This window comes from Rhinichthys klamathensis, unplaced genomic scaffold, assembly GCF_029890125.1.
Source record: "Rhinichthys klamathensis goyatoka isolate OS25496 unplaced genomic scaffold, OSU_Roscu_1.1 h1tg000281l_1, whole genome shotgun sequence".
In the NCBI taxonomy this organism is placed as follows: Eukaryota; Metazoa; Chordata; class Actinopteri; order Cypriniformes; family Leuciscidae; genus Rhinichthys; species Rhinichthys klamathensis.
In genome coordinates, this window is record NW_026606800.1 from 170,588 (window position 1) to 186,100 (window position 15,513).

At 36.8% G+C, this 15,513-nt stretch overlaps 1 long non-coding RNA gene across 3 annotated transcripts in view; it reads left to right on the forward strand.

Annotated features, from left to right (window-relative positions):
• The window catches only part of LOC130103278 (uncharacterized), a 46,064-nt gene that overhangs the window by 10,988 nt on the left and 19,563 nt on the right, over positions 1-15,513 (forward strand). Inside the window, exons 2-5 of one of the 3 annotated variants that reach the window (XR_008809335.1) lie at positions 3,563-3,698; positions 9,077-9,147; positions 9,946-9,978; positions 10,932-11,088. This is a non-coding gene — a long non-coding RNA (uncharacterized LOC130103278). Of the gene's footprint in view, positions 1-3,554; positions 3,699-9,076; positions 9,148-9,945; positions 9,979-10,931; positions 11,089-15,513 lie in introns of all 3 variants that reach the window. The other 2 variants (XR_008809334.1, XR_008809333.1) reach the window with 2 other exon arrangements.

Consider the following 15,513-nt stretch of genomic DNA (forward strand, 5'->3'; position numbering starts at 1 on the left):
AGGATGACGGCAAAGTTACTTTGATAAATAGTCTACTACCTCATATTACTCCAACGTGGTACAGTAGGCCTTTGTCTAGATCCAAGTGTCCCTGTTTCCTATCAGTTATTCTGTTGAATATAGCTCCCTTTGATTGTTTTTGTGGATATATGGTATTTGCATAGCCTACAGTAGGCCTAATCATAAAATACCATGTCTGAGACCATACTATACCATGTTTATGCAGCATGTGTTACACCTCAGTGTCTTAACAGTCTTCTTCTGTAGACTGTAGATCAGAATTCAAACTCATTGATTAATGTCTTAAGAATAAGCGTTCACATATTTAACTGACTGAAATAACGAGACCAGATTCTCTTCCTGCCTCCAGGTGCAGATAAACACCAGTAGGCTACATCCTCCTTACGATTCTTTCATTTTACTTAAACGCCTCACACACATAGGCCTATAAACGTGTATTTTACAAATCTTTTTGTTGGTAAGTTTGAAATTCAGTGCAGCCAATTCTGTAGTTGTTTGTAGAGCCGTGTTCATTAGCGCCGGAGTCAATAGCAGCTCTTAACGTATCTCGACTCAGATTAAAGGTTTAGTTTAGCTTTCAAAGTCTAACGCGCGGGTCAGGACTCGTTGGCTGTCTGGATTACAAGGGTTAACAGGCGATTTAACCGAATCAACTTAACCAGATAATGCAGAGGATTTATTTCTGCCTGATTATTCTAATATGCTTTAGATTAGAATGATGACGACTGTGAAGACTCTCACGCACGCGCGGCACTAGAAGACATATAAACTTCCCTATTAGCTGCTTCAGTTAAAATGGCATTTGTGCAGTATTTTATCAGGCAGTTGACAAGTGAATTAGAGTTGGCTGTTAGCGCCGTTGAGCTTTATGACAATAGCCTTAGGGTCTCGCTAAAGATCGCTTCACCGCCCTGCTCAGCCCGCGCCGCGCGCTACCGCTGACGCTCAAACCGAAGTGACATGCTGTCATAACAATAGTTTACAAAAACGTGAAGTTCTGCGTTTGGGCAGAAAAAGCCAGAGAGTTTTAACTTCTGCGTCTGTCTCTTTTTTCCCCTCCCTACCGACATCCCATTTGCGCTCTGACAGATTTGGATGTTTTTAACTGTGCTTATGTTCTCTCTCTCTCTCTCTCTCTCTCTCTCTCTCTCTCTCTCTCTCTCTCTCTCTCTCTCTCTCTCTCTCTCTCTCTCTCTCTCTCTCTCTCTCTCTCTCTCTCTCTCTCTCTCTCATCTGCCTCCCATACATAAAATGCTAATGGTATCGTCATTTGTAAACGGCGTGTGTGTGTGTTTGTTTGGCCAGAATGCTGCTTTCACAGAACTGTCTCCCTCTGACTTGTTGTAAAGGTAAATATAGTGAAATATTGAACAATCCGGCTGTCCAAAAAAATGTACGCGCACTGAAGAAAAAGTTTCTATCTCTCACCAACACACAAAATACATCAAAGAATTGTTCTTTCTTATTGGTATTCTCTGAACGCATCTGAAGGTAGTGAGGTCGCAGTGAGGTCTGTAACCCTACACACACACACACACACACACACACACACACACACACACACACACACACACACACTCACTCACTCACACACACAGTCCAAATGAATTCACACACTGTCATACACAAAGACAGACAGATGTATTGTATATTGTGTGTGTGTGTGTGTGTGTGTGTGTGTGTGTGTGTGTGTGTGTGTGTGTGTGTGTGTGTGTGTGTGTGTGTGTGTGTGTGTGTGTGTGTGTGTGTGTGTGTGTACCTGGCTGCTCTGAAGTCTTTAATGGGATTTTGCCTCGGGCTGTTTTATTAAGATGTTGCTTTCTGCTGCCTGTGCAGCTGACACCATTCCCCCCACCCCAAACACACACACATACACACACACACACACACACACACATTCCCCCCAGACCCCACCTCCAAATGTACACACACACACACACACACACACACACACTCACTCACTCACTCACTCACTCACTCACTCACTCACACTTCATCCTTTTGAAATTTTTGCCACACTGCAGTCCTTGCTCTCAGTCTGAGGCCGGTGTGTGCATGTGTGAGAGTCAGGGGTCCTTATATCGGGTTCTGAACGTTTCCTCAGACAAGATCAGTTTAACTATACCTGAGTTAATGTGTTATGATGGATGAGAGTGTGTCTTTGTTAACACTGTACTTGTGTGCAGGGTTTAGCTGTACTTGGTGGTTTCTTTTAGGGTTTGGGATAGTCTGTATATCGGCTTTATATAAAAACAACAGAAGTTAACATTCCCTCCTTCCTCATTTACATATATATATATATATATTAACGTGTGGGTTTACCTATAGCTACCTCTCAACAAAATTGTTAGCTAAAAATGAAAACCATCCTTAGGGACATCCTCAGTTGCAACAAATATTTATAAATAAAGTTAAATGTTTTCATTCTAAAAGGGATCTTGAGAGATTATAGGTTAAAGTTTTGGTAATGATTTTAAAACCATTGCAATATCTTTATTTAGATAGCTAAGTGTTTGCATATGTGTGTACTTTGGGTACAAATTTGTACAGAAGTTAAAGCTAACAAACTGCGTTGGTGACGAAAAACCCCGTAAATAAAACAAATTTTACATTTATGCAACTTCAAAATGTGATGTTTAATTTAATGTTACTTGCTCTTTCATAGTAATTATTTGTAAAATTAACAAGCAATTTCTTGGTGAAAATTGTATACACCAATTTTATTATGAAATGTCCTCATTTAGAGGTTTTAATTAAAGGAACTAAAACCAAATTTTTCCTCCACAAACGAGCCACAAAATACACCTGTCTAAATATATTTATTTATTTATTGTAATTATAAAAATGCAAATGTTTTAGGGTTTGGGATCCGTTTGGGCTTAAGTGTGTGTAATGTTCATAATTAGTTTTGTATACAAATAACAGAAGTCTATGATATGTCCTCATTTATATAGCTATACGACAAGTTTGTGTGCACACTTAGCAAATTTGTTCCTTGCTTCAAGTCAACTAAATCTGAAAAAACTCACTGAAAAAAATGGGTGTATACTTTGCAACAATTTCCACTCAGAAATTTCTTGTAAATTTTATAATTACAAAGAAACGGCAAGTGTAACAATGAAATACAACTTTCTTGTAAAACGTACTCTACTATATAACTGTTTTCTTTTTTTTCTTCTTTTTTTTTTTTTTACAGTTATTGCTTTGTGAATCTTTATTTGTAAAAATGATTCTTAAATCGTTTAAAATAGTGTTCTTTTCAAAAAATGAAGTTTTAATATCCGGGTAGGGTTAGTATGTAATGTACAGTGTGTCTGTGTGTGTCCTCACATGGACTGGACTCCAAATGAAAAAATAAACATGTGTGCATGTGTGTGGATGGCTGCAGTGACAGGCTGATTGTGCTGTCAGGGTTCGAGATGCTCGATGAGCTTCCTGTTTGTCTCGCTCTGGGCACCGTGTTCATCTGCAGACACTGACTGAGTGCCCTCTCACTCTCTCTCCCTCTCTCTCTTCTCTGCTGTATCCCTGAGGCCTATAGATTGTGCAGAGCAACCTACATTCAGCAGCTTAAAGACACCGAGAGACAGGGAGGCTGGAAAGGATGGGACACAGCGAAGAGTGACAGGAAGATGGAGGAAGAAAAGAAAAGAGTGCATAACAGGAAAAAGGGTTCAGTTAAGCTCTTTCTCTAACACATTTACACACACACAAACACACACACACACACACACACACACACACACACACAGGGAGTTTGCTGGACACTGATGCTTTGTGACATCACAGCACTTTGTCTGATATTTTAAATATGAGGTTGAGACCCTGGCCGGGGGCGGAGCTTCAGAACATACACACACACACACACACACACACATAAACAAGACCGACTGTATACAGTGCAATAGTAACTGCCCATTTTTTAGTTGCTTTGGCTCCGTAAGTATTTTTCGCTTTCAATTTCTCTATAGCATTTCAAAGTAATAAACCAGACCAACCAGACATATATATGCAAACAGTATTTGAAAATCGTAGGGAAAACATATTTGCAGATGCAATCGACTACTCATCCCATATAAGCACTGATTGAGTTGAAAATGACAGTAATTATAAAAACAATGTTTGCCATTTTAATTTATATTATTATACATTTATATTTTTAAACTATATCATAAAAGTCATATGACTTGGGGTTGTTTTAATATTAATTTTATTTTAACACTTTACAATAAGGTTTCATTTTTTAACATCAGTTAATTACTTTAGTTAACATGAATTAAGAATGAACTATACAGCATTTATTAATCTTAGTTAATGTTAATCTCAGCATTTGTATTTGTAAATGCAACTCAAAAGTTGTACACTGAACATGAACAAACTATGAATGACTTGTAATGTTGGAGCTCAACATTACAAAAACGAAGGAGCTATGCTGTGGGGGTAGAGACAAGGCATCAAACTTCAAATTACGTCCATTTTCTTACGAAATTCAAAAACAAATTCCGTTTTGGCGCTGTGGCGTGAGACCGCTCTGGCTCAGCTCAGCTCAAGAGAAGCAGCAGCGCGGAGCGCACATGATCTCCTCCTCTGCCTTAATAATACCAGTTACAGCACGAAATAAACATGAATGAGCATCTGAAAGTGTGTTAAAAGATAGATTACAACTTATCGAAATCCGTATCATGTCACATATCGCTCAATCAGTGTTTCAACCGTGGAAAGACGTCAGTAAAACAACTTGTAAACAATGTCATGTAACGTCACATTTACCTCAGAAAAACCATATGTGACCATAAACTCGTTAGTCAGCTAGAAAAATTAACTCTAAAGAGGAGCATTTTGCTAAATATATGCTCCATATTACATATTCATTATAATTTTTAATGTTCTTCGATATTTAATGCATGTTTGAATAAATCTGGCACGTTTTTATGACAGCCACCATTTAGCCTAAATGTTTATATTTCATATAGCTTTATTATTATATAAATAAATAAAAGTGTAATTTAAGTGTTTGTATAGCTACAAATCAGTTCATTTTTACCTTCAATATTATAGTAGCTAGGCTAATGAAGCCTAGTAGGCTACAACTGACTCCCATAGTTTACAACATTAGTTACGAGTTTTGTTTTTTCTTGAGAAAATTTGCCATGTATTGTACCTGATATCCAAAATAATCAATATTGAATCGAATCGAATTGCAAGCTTGTGAATCGAAATCGAATCGAATTGTGAAATTTGTGTCAATACCCAGCCCGAGTATTTAGGTACCTGGGCACAGAATTAGACACTTCCCCGTCCTTCTCACAACATACAAAAAAGCACAACAACGTCTCCACCTGCTCAGAAAACTTTTCAGATCAGCAATTATGTGTTAACTTTGGTATACCGCTCCCTCATTGAATCAGTTCTTACTTTCAATATCTCTTCCTGGTATAACCAACTCACCATCAAACGCAAAATACGCTGCCAAAATAAGTGGCTCCCCCCATCCCTCCCTATCTGAGCTGTACAGCCGCTCAGTGATCCGGAAAGCCAACCTGATCACAGAGGACCCTTCTCACCCCCTCAATAACTCCTTCCAGCTACTACCATCAGGCAGGCGTTTTAAAGTAACACTATGTAGTTTTTCAACCTTCATAATATATTTCCAAGACCCTTGTGATGGTACATCGACTTACAATAGGTTAAATGACACATCTGCCATAGCCTGACGTGGTCTGTATCGCTTTTACTTGCACTATGTAACTTTCGGGTAGTAACCGGAGCACAAAAAGAAGTACAAAATTCGACTGCTTTACGGCATACGTCACTTCCCCCACCACTTCCTCAAATTGTCTGTGGCCATTGTTGATTCCAAAGCCGGTGCTGGATAAACAGCGAGCGTGCGCGTGCGACAGTAGGCTGCGTTAGGCTAAATTATTTACGACAGCGGTAATGGACAATTCCGCTTCCAACCTGTAGGGCGACCGCAGAGGAAAAGTTCCTTGGTGTTGCTTTAAGGTACCACACTGGCCCCAAAAACATCTAAAAGAAATCGTTCATCCCCTCTGCAATAGCCATACTGAACAGCAGTCAGTTACTGAACACTATAGTCAGTTACTTTTATATGTCTTTGTGAATGTCTCTTTGTGACTGAAGCCTTGTCAAAGAAAATTTTCTGGAACCCTTCTGGAACAGACAATAAAGTCTTATCTTATCTTATCTATATTTTTATTTACTAACATTAACAAAGATTAATAAATACTGTAATAAATGTATTGCTCATTGTTAGTTTGTGTTAGTTAATACACTAATTTTAACAAACGAGACCTTATTTTAAAATGTTACCCTAAATGGCTTAATAAACCAATGAAATTGTGCCGTAATGAAAATATAAAAATGTATAAGTACAGAAGATTTATTATTTTAATACACACTGGTCTGTTTTACACACCGGTCTGTTATTGTAGAGACATCGACGTTCCATTTTCACACCCCTAAACATGACGCAGAACAAAAAGAACTGTGATTGGTTGCTTTACATGTCAGTCAGACGGCCTCTGGTCCTTAGCCAATGAAAGCTGTGATGGAGTCCTTCTGCCGTCAGTTTGAAGCTCTGGCTACACAAGACTATGCATTAGTTCACCGGGGAGAGATTTATTGACAGGCTGAGGGGTGGGACTTTGACTGACTGACAGCCATTAAATGTCATTAAGAGCAATTAGCAATTAATACAGAAGTTGCTAATCCCCGAAACAGCCGCACTAATGAGAGTATGACGGCACACACACACACACACACACACACACACACACACACACACACACACGCGCACACACACACACAGAGTGACTGGTGGAGACCAGGGGAAGAAACATCAGTCAATATCGATTGTGCTTTAATTTCTGCAGTCAGCCTTAGGCCTCAATCACACGCCACGTTTACAACTAAAGACACACAAACACATACATTTACACAGGAGCTTAGCAGAAACACACACTCATGTAGTGTGTCAGACTTTGTATTATGATTATTCAGTCCATTACTTACTGCCAATTTTTTTCAGAGTTCCTTGATGAATGAAAGTTTAAACAGAATTTATTTTAAATAAATCTTTTTTTTTAAAGTTTTAAATTCTTTTAAAAAATCTTACAGACCCCAAACTTTAGCACAATAGTTTAATATAATAATAGTTTTTATTTTACCATGATGTATATCTATTGTATGTATATGTATTATAGTTCAAAAGTGTGAGGTCAGTAAGATCTTTTTTTACAGTAAATTGATCAAACATGACAGTAAAGACATTTATAATGTGAAAGATTTTTATTTCAAATAAACGCTGTTCTTTTGAACTTTCTATTCATCAAAGAATCCAGAAAAAAAGGGTTTCCACAAAAATATGAAGCAGCACAACTTTTTCAACATTAATAATAATATTAAGAAATGTTTCTTGAGCATCATGATTTCTGAAGGATCATGTGACACTGAAGACTGGTAATCATGCTGAAAATTCAGCTTTGATCACAGGAATAAATGATATTTTAAAATATATTCAAATAGAAAACAGCTATTTAAAATTGTAACAATATTACTGAATATTGTTGAGCATAATCGACTTTCGACTTCTTTCAGAAACATGAAACCAATCTTGTACTGTATAGGCTATATATATATATATATATATATATATATAGCCTATACAGTACAAGATTGGTTTCATGCTATATATATATATATATATATATATATATATAGCCTATACAGTACAAGATTGGTTTCATGTTTCTGAAAGAATAGTATATATATATATAAATATATATATACCATGAAATCCATTAAATTCTGGCTGAATTTGGATACAGCATACTACTCATACTAGTTGTGATATATCTTTATATGCCAGAAATAGTAAGAGTAGTATGCTTAGCCAGTCTCTCACTTTATCACTTTTTTCTGTCTTTGTCTTCCGCTTTACCTTTCCGCTAGTTTCTGTCAGGATGGTGTGAGCGAAACAGAGGGACGAGAGGAAGAGATGATTACAGCGGTGTAACTTTGGAGAAAAAGGACAGCGAGAGGTTTCTGAAGCATTGAAGGAGATACGCGGAGAACGAGGGAGAGAGGGAGAGGATGCGAAGGGTCGATTTATCTTACATTGACAGGAGCGGCTTCAAACGATGACCTTGAGGACTAATGAGAGTAAATGAGTGAAATATTTTTCACTTTTTAAAAGTGAAACTATAATCAAATGGAAGCCTGAAAGATGGACTAATGAGCTTCAACGATGATGAAAGCGTGCGAGAGAGAGAGATACGGACTGATAGAAAGAGAGAGAGAGGGAGGTAGTCATTTGGCAGAGCCTGCAGTGTCAGGCCCTCACTCCTGCCATCTCATTAGCTGACCTGACGACTGCCTGATTAGAATACGTTTGATGAAAATTTCAAGGATTTTTTCCCCCACTCAACATTAAAACATTTTTGGTGTGATTTAATAAATATTGCACAACTTTATTTTTGAGACACAGAAACTGGGAGGTAATTAATTATGATTAAAGCCGTCTGGACCGAAGTTGACTTACCGTCATTATTCGCCCTGAAATCAACAAATATATTTAAAACACAGAGACAGCAATGGACATAGAAACGTGTTGATCACACAAGTCACACACTTGGATGTCGGACGTTATTTCACTCAACATAAACTGAATTTGTACCCTTCTAAAATGTATTTAACATCTTATTTCAAGCAGTCCAGTTTTATCCAGATGCTTCTTTCTTTGGTGTTTAATACTGGTTTTGCAAAACCGCTTTCTGTGCATAGCGCCACCAAATGGCTAAATGCTTCAATCTTAATTGTTGACAAGGGCTTGAAGCAAACATCTTGCTCAAGTGGGTCTGATATTTTGTGGTGATTCTCGTCATTCTGTGATTATGGGATGGTAACCACGAGGAACTTTGTTGCTGTCTGATTTTTGATGCTCTTTTCTGTGAAGTAATGACATGGCTTGTTCAGAAAAAAATAAATTTTAAAGTCCCATAGAATTAACCATAGAATCATTTTTTTTCTCTTTCAGATATTTCTACTTTGCCAGAAACTTCCGGCTTCCCCAACCATTTGAACCATCGGGATTGGTCTGTTATTTTGGTAATAATTTAATATATCCACCTTTAAGCAGAAAAGTAATCAATATACACTACTGTTTAAAAGTTTGAATAGTACATTTTACAAATTAATACTTTTAATCAGCAAGGATGTATTAAATTGATCGAAGGTGACAGTAAAGACATTTCTAATGTTACACAATATTTTAATTTCAAATGCATTCATAATAAGATTTTTTTCTTGAGCAGCAAATCAGCATATAAGAATCAGCATTTCTGAATGATCATGTGACACTAAAGTCTGGAGTAATGATGCTGAAAATTCAGCTTTACCATGACTGCATCTTTATAGTGATAGATAGATAGATAGGATAGATAGATAGATAGATAGATAGATAGATAGATAGATAGATAGATAGATAGATAGATAAGATAGATAGATAGATAGATAGATAGATAGATAGATAGATAGATAGATAGATAGATAGATAGATAGATAGATAGATAGATAGATAGATAAGATAGATAGATAGATAGATAGATAGATAGATAGATAGATAGATAAGATAGATAGATAGATAGATAGATAGATAGATAGATAGATAGATAGATAGATAGATAGATAGATAGATAGATAGATAGATAGATAGATAGATAAGATAGATAGATAGATAGATAGATAGATAGATAGATAGATAGATAGATAGATAAGATAAGATAGATAGATAGATAGATAGATAGATAGATAGATAGATAGATAGATAGATAGATAGATAGATATTTGCATCCATTATTGTTAACTTTCAACTAAAGTTTGATCCAGATTGTTTCATCCAGGTAGGGTGCTGTTGAGGATCAACCCTGAAAACCACAGGTTAGTCACCTCATTTTTCTTCTTTATTGCCTAAGTGTGTCTTTTTTATGTTCAAATATTGTCATTTTATGCAGTGACACTGGCTCAACCAATGGCGTGAGTTTGGGGCGAATGCGTCTGCAAACTCAGGTAGCTGACTTGTTGCTTTGCTGCCTTATCAGGCAATGACTTTGAAAGTGATGGTAACCCATACTTGGAATTCGTCCTCTGCATTTAACCCATCCACGTTACTCCCCCACCTACAGTTTTCTTGCCGGTATTGAGAATTTACCCAGCAACCTTCAGGTTACAAGTCTGACTCTCTAACCATTAGGCCACGATGCTTCGGAGGCAGCATTTCTCAGCGTTTAAGACACGAAGGTATCTTACGAAACTGATTTCAGACAGATATCTAAGGCATCGTAAGGGTTTAATGATCTACCGCAAAATAGAGAGAGCTCTGGGGATAACTAAGCAAAATATAATTAATTCAATTGTAATTTCTGGCTAGACATCACATTAGAAGTGGAAAACGTTGGTCAAAAACTTACATTTACACACAAACTGACCAACAACCGCAACTTTCAGACTCAAATTAATTTTTTATCTGTCACAGAATGGAAAGCGCAGGATTGTGGGATATCAAAGGCAGCTACGGATACATCTATGCTGCCTTCAAAAATCGATGAGATGAAGGTATTTCAGGAGACAGAAAGTGAAGCTAACTTTGGATTTGGACGTGCCTTGATGCCTTCCTACCTTGGAAAGCATTCTCCGAAAGCATTATTAAGCTTTCGGACGCATCCCAATCGTGCAGAAATGTCACGTGGCTCACTTTTAAATCTGATCTTGATCCGATTTGTCCACATCAGCATCCCTCAATCTGTTTCTGGTTCACATAAATGGTTTGTTTAACCGGCTGCTCTTCGAGAGCTCAGTAAGCACTCATTCTGTGGTCTGATTCATTTGTGCAGAGTCAATTCCCTGTGGAAGATCTAGGAGGAGCTGTTTGTTGGGCTGGAGGAACTGCCCTGTGGCGGCTCTTTGAGAGGTTAAGCTGGAGATTGTCATTGCCCAAGGTGAACTGGCTTTCAGTGGTAAACCGGGTGGAAACTAGAAAGCCGACTTCAGGTCAGTTATAAATTATAACAGCTCCATGCAGCGTCACAAAAAACAATTAATAATAGAAAATATTCTCTCTAGTTGCTGGACTTTATTTAATGAGTCCTAACCTTTGGAGAGAAGGAAATTATTTATGTATCCGGTCAAAAGTATGAATATGCAAATACAGATTGCACCCCTGGAGGACAGCACACAATGACAAACCAATGTCTATATTTTCATATTTTCGTTTGTTTTATTCATCCTCCCCTAGACACGCACGCGGAACCGCATGGAAAGCCATTACTGAAAACAGCCACAGGTGGTGACGGCTAATGCGCAACTTCCCAGCCAATCCGAACCATTCGTTGCCTTTTGCTTTTTTCATCCACATCTATAAGTCGTAATTAAAATCAGCTTTGCATAAAAAATAGTTTCCCTGCGTGAGACGAGGTTGAAGTTAAAACGTGACCCTTTCTGGCCCGAGAGGACGTACGTTGTAATGAACAAACTGTCTGAAACGAATACATCCAGCAGCCTACGTTTACATCCACCGACACCGACGCTTCTACAAACACGTACTTGCTGTTTATTAATTCATTTGCAGGAAGAAAAATTCTCTCTTTGCTCTCTGGCTGCGGAGTTAAATACTCGGCCTTGAGAAATCAGACCATCAGCCTCTGAGCTACAGCAGCTGCAACTAAATTAGTATGCCATTAGCATGTTTTATTTCTTTAGGTGAGGAATTACATTTGAATATTAATTTGACTGCATGTTTAAAGGCAGTGCTTACCGGATCTCCATAAATTAGCTTTAATATGTGGATTAGCCCCTTAGCATCATACGCCAGTGCAAGGCAAGAGACAAGACTATCGTCTGAAGTGAGTGTGTTTTTCTGTCTCGGATCGCCACGAGCGCGACGTCGGGATCATGACCCGTCAGGCCTTGCGCCCCTAAAGCCATGTATGATCGTAACACAACACGGTCTGTGTAGCGGTTATGTCACTGATAGCAACAGCATTCAAAGCGCTGCTATGGCTTGAATACTGTCACAGCTTCAACATGTCAGAGTATTTCAAGTAGGCATAAATGTTTTTACATACTATATTCCCAAAGCAGTAAAAATACTATATTACTATATTATAGGGAGTATAATATATTCCCTATTGCATTAGAAAAGTGACAATAATGGCAACAGAACATTAAATGTTAATGTTAATTAAATTTCGGTCTTATTTTGGATACTAATATAGTTTTTATTAATATTTTGACATTTTTTATATTTTCTATTTCCATTTTCATTTTAGTTAAGGTTTTAGTAATTTTGTTGTTGTGTTTTCTTGTCATTTTAGTAGGTTTTCTATGTCTATATTCATTTTTATTTTAGTGCATCAAGTTAAACTAAATTAAAATGAGAAAAATTGTTTTGGAAATTAGATGAAATAAATTAAGTTTTAAGTTTTTTTTATTTAATTTAATTGAGTTTTAGTTAACTGTAACAACCTTGGTTTATATTAATTTGATATTTTTTCATTCTATTTCGTGTTGTGACTACAAACTGATTCAGAGCTGATCTGAACTGATGTGCAAGTGGAAAAACATCATTATGTTTGTACAGTAACATGATTTATTCTTCTGTTGAACTCAAAATAACATATTTTGAAATTAAGACTCAGTGGGCTCCAAACAACATTGAAGCATTTTTCAAAACTTATTTTGTGCTCCACGGGAGAAAGAAAGGCAAACAGGCTTGAAACAACATTAGAAGTACCTATAAGTTATGAACTATCCCTTTAAGAATTTAAATCGATTGACAGCACTAATAAAAATAAAATAAATGTAAACAAATAAAAAAGCGGATAAAGTGAAATAAACTGGACGTTAAAAATTCTTTATTATTTTGTTGTGCAGACAACTCTTGCATATAGTGATCAAAGCGATTGGTTTCTGTGGGGCGAGCAGCTCAAAAATTAATTTGGCTGCAACAGATGCACAACAAGCATTTGATGATTTATCTGATAAAATGGAAAAATGTGGAACAAGGATTGTTTTTTAAAAGTATCTGTCTCTTATTTTTCTAAACTTGTCATGTACATGTTTCCTCCAAAGACACACATACACCCCAACACATCTGTGAAAGTGCGCGTCATTTCATTCTGTTTTAAGCGTTATATTTGTGTTGTGATAAACTTCTTCAAGAGAGCAGACACCATATTCATAAGCTTTGTATATTCTGCATAAGCATAAGCTGGTTAAGTATATTGCATAAGCTGGATATTCTTCAAATATTAAACAATCAGCATTTTAGCAATGTATTGCATATAAACAAACACTTCATAATGTGCATACAGAATAAAATTCTGTTTTGTGCATAAGTTAAGTTTTTATCCATATGTGTTAGCTTTGGTATAATTTGTTTGCTGTCTAAAATAAGAATGTCTCTTAGCAAGACTCTTATTATCTAATAGAGGCAAATGGCTTTAATGTGAACTAAAGGCTTTAAAAAGCCTTTTACGTGCACTTTTAAAAATAAAGGTTCTATATTGGCATCTATTGTTCCATAAAGAACCTTTCATAAAGTGGAAAACGTTCTTCAGATTATTAAGATGTTCTTCACACTAGGAAAACAATGGTTATTTTAAGAAATGTTGACTGAAAGGTTCTTTGTGGAACCAAAAATGGTTCTTCTATATGGCATCGATGAAAACCCCCTTTTGGAACCTTTTTAAGAGTGTGTTCCACTCCAACTATTGAAATACGTCAATACAGAATAATGTAAGTAACTATCAGTAATCACGGCACCCATCAGCATGCTGAAAACCATTTACTTGATCTGAAGGGATCACTGTGGTCAAAGGACGAGACAACAAGTGGTAATAGCTTTAAAGGAAGGTATAATTGGTTATAAAGAAAACAGCACAAGAGAGAGGGAGATGAAGAGCGGCAGACAGTAGAGGGAGAGCTGAACTAAGGGATCGGAGATATGTCTGGATGAGTGTGTTAGAACCGAGGCCTGAGGCCATTCTGTGAGCGAGAACCATAACCTGCCTAAGGGAAGAGGGACTAGCCTCTGCTAACACAGGTGAGCGCATGCAGTTTTAATACAGCTGTTGTAAACATCATTATACACCCTTAGCACAGGCTTCACATGTATTTACAGGGCGCTAAATAGCATCTTTCGTGAGGCCTTGTGAAGGGCTCATGATATTGACTTTTTGTGTGACTTATGATAACTTAAAATCTGTATTTATAGAGCAACATGCATGTGCTAGTTTCAGGTTTTAGTTTCCAGCATGCAAATGTTTAAAATTATGTAAAGACTGATAGTTAAAGGGATATTTCACCCAAAAATGACAATTCTGTCATAATGTGCACCCTCATGTTGTTCCAAACCTGTATGATTTGAGGGTGAGTAAATGATGACAGAATTTTCATTTTTGGGTGAACTATCCCTTTAATGCACTTTGGCACATGTTTTTCTTTCCTGTGTTAATGTATGTCCTGTTAAAACAAGAAGTTTGGTTGGAACATGTGGAAGAGCCCTTTTTAAAACTTGCCATAGCTATTTGCAAAGCTTTACCGGAGCTCAAACTGTAGAGCATGCTTGCAACACCAAGAGCATGGGTTCAATTCCCAGGGAATCTGGTTTTAGTTTTCGTCATGCAAATGTGTAAAATTATGTAAAAACTGATAGTTAAGCTCTTTTGCAAAGTGATTATCATTAAAATGATTATGTAGAGAGTGAAAATAGTCACAAATTAATCAACTGTTGACATATAGTAGTGCAGAGCTAAAGGCTTAGATAATTTTGCGAAAGTTTGTTCATGTTGAGATGTCTGACTTTTGATTGCACAGTTGTTATCTTGCTAAATTTGTTAGACACAATGTGTGACATTGAGAAACTTGTTTTGAATTAGCTTTCGGTTTTATTTTTTTACATTTTAATTATAGTTTAGCTTTTAGTAAGTTTGTTATGTGCTTTTTATTATTTTAACTATGTCTATATAAAGCTTTAATTTAATTTAATTTTTAGTCATTTTAGTTGCCAAGCCATATACAGTATCTCACGAAAGTGAGTACACCCCTCACATTTCAACAAACATTTTAGTATATCTTCTCAAGGGACAATCCTATAGAAATGAAACTTGGATATATTTTAGAGTAGTCAATGTGTTGCTTGTATAGCAGTATATTTTTACTGTCCTCTGAAAATAACTCAAGACATTATTGTCAAAATAGCTGGCAACAAAAGTGAGTACACCCTAAAGGTGATGATACACAGGTCAACTTTTTGAGTAATGTTGCTGGGCAATGTTGCCATCAACGGGCAACCAGATGAGACACAGGGCCCACGACTGATCTAAATTATCCAGATAGAAATGTATTGCCCAATTTCAATGGGAAAGTACCCAAGCAACAATCGCTCTGCAAGATTGCGCAGCAACATTGCTCAAA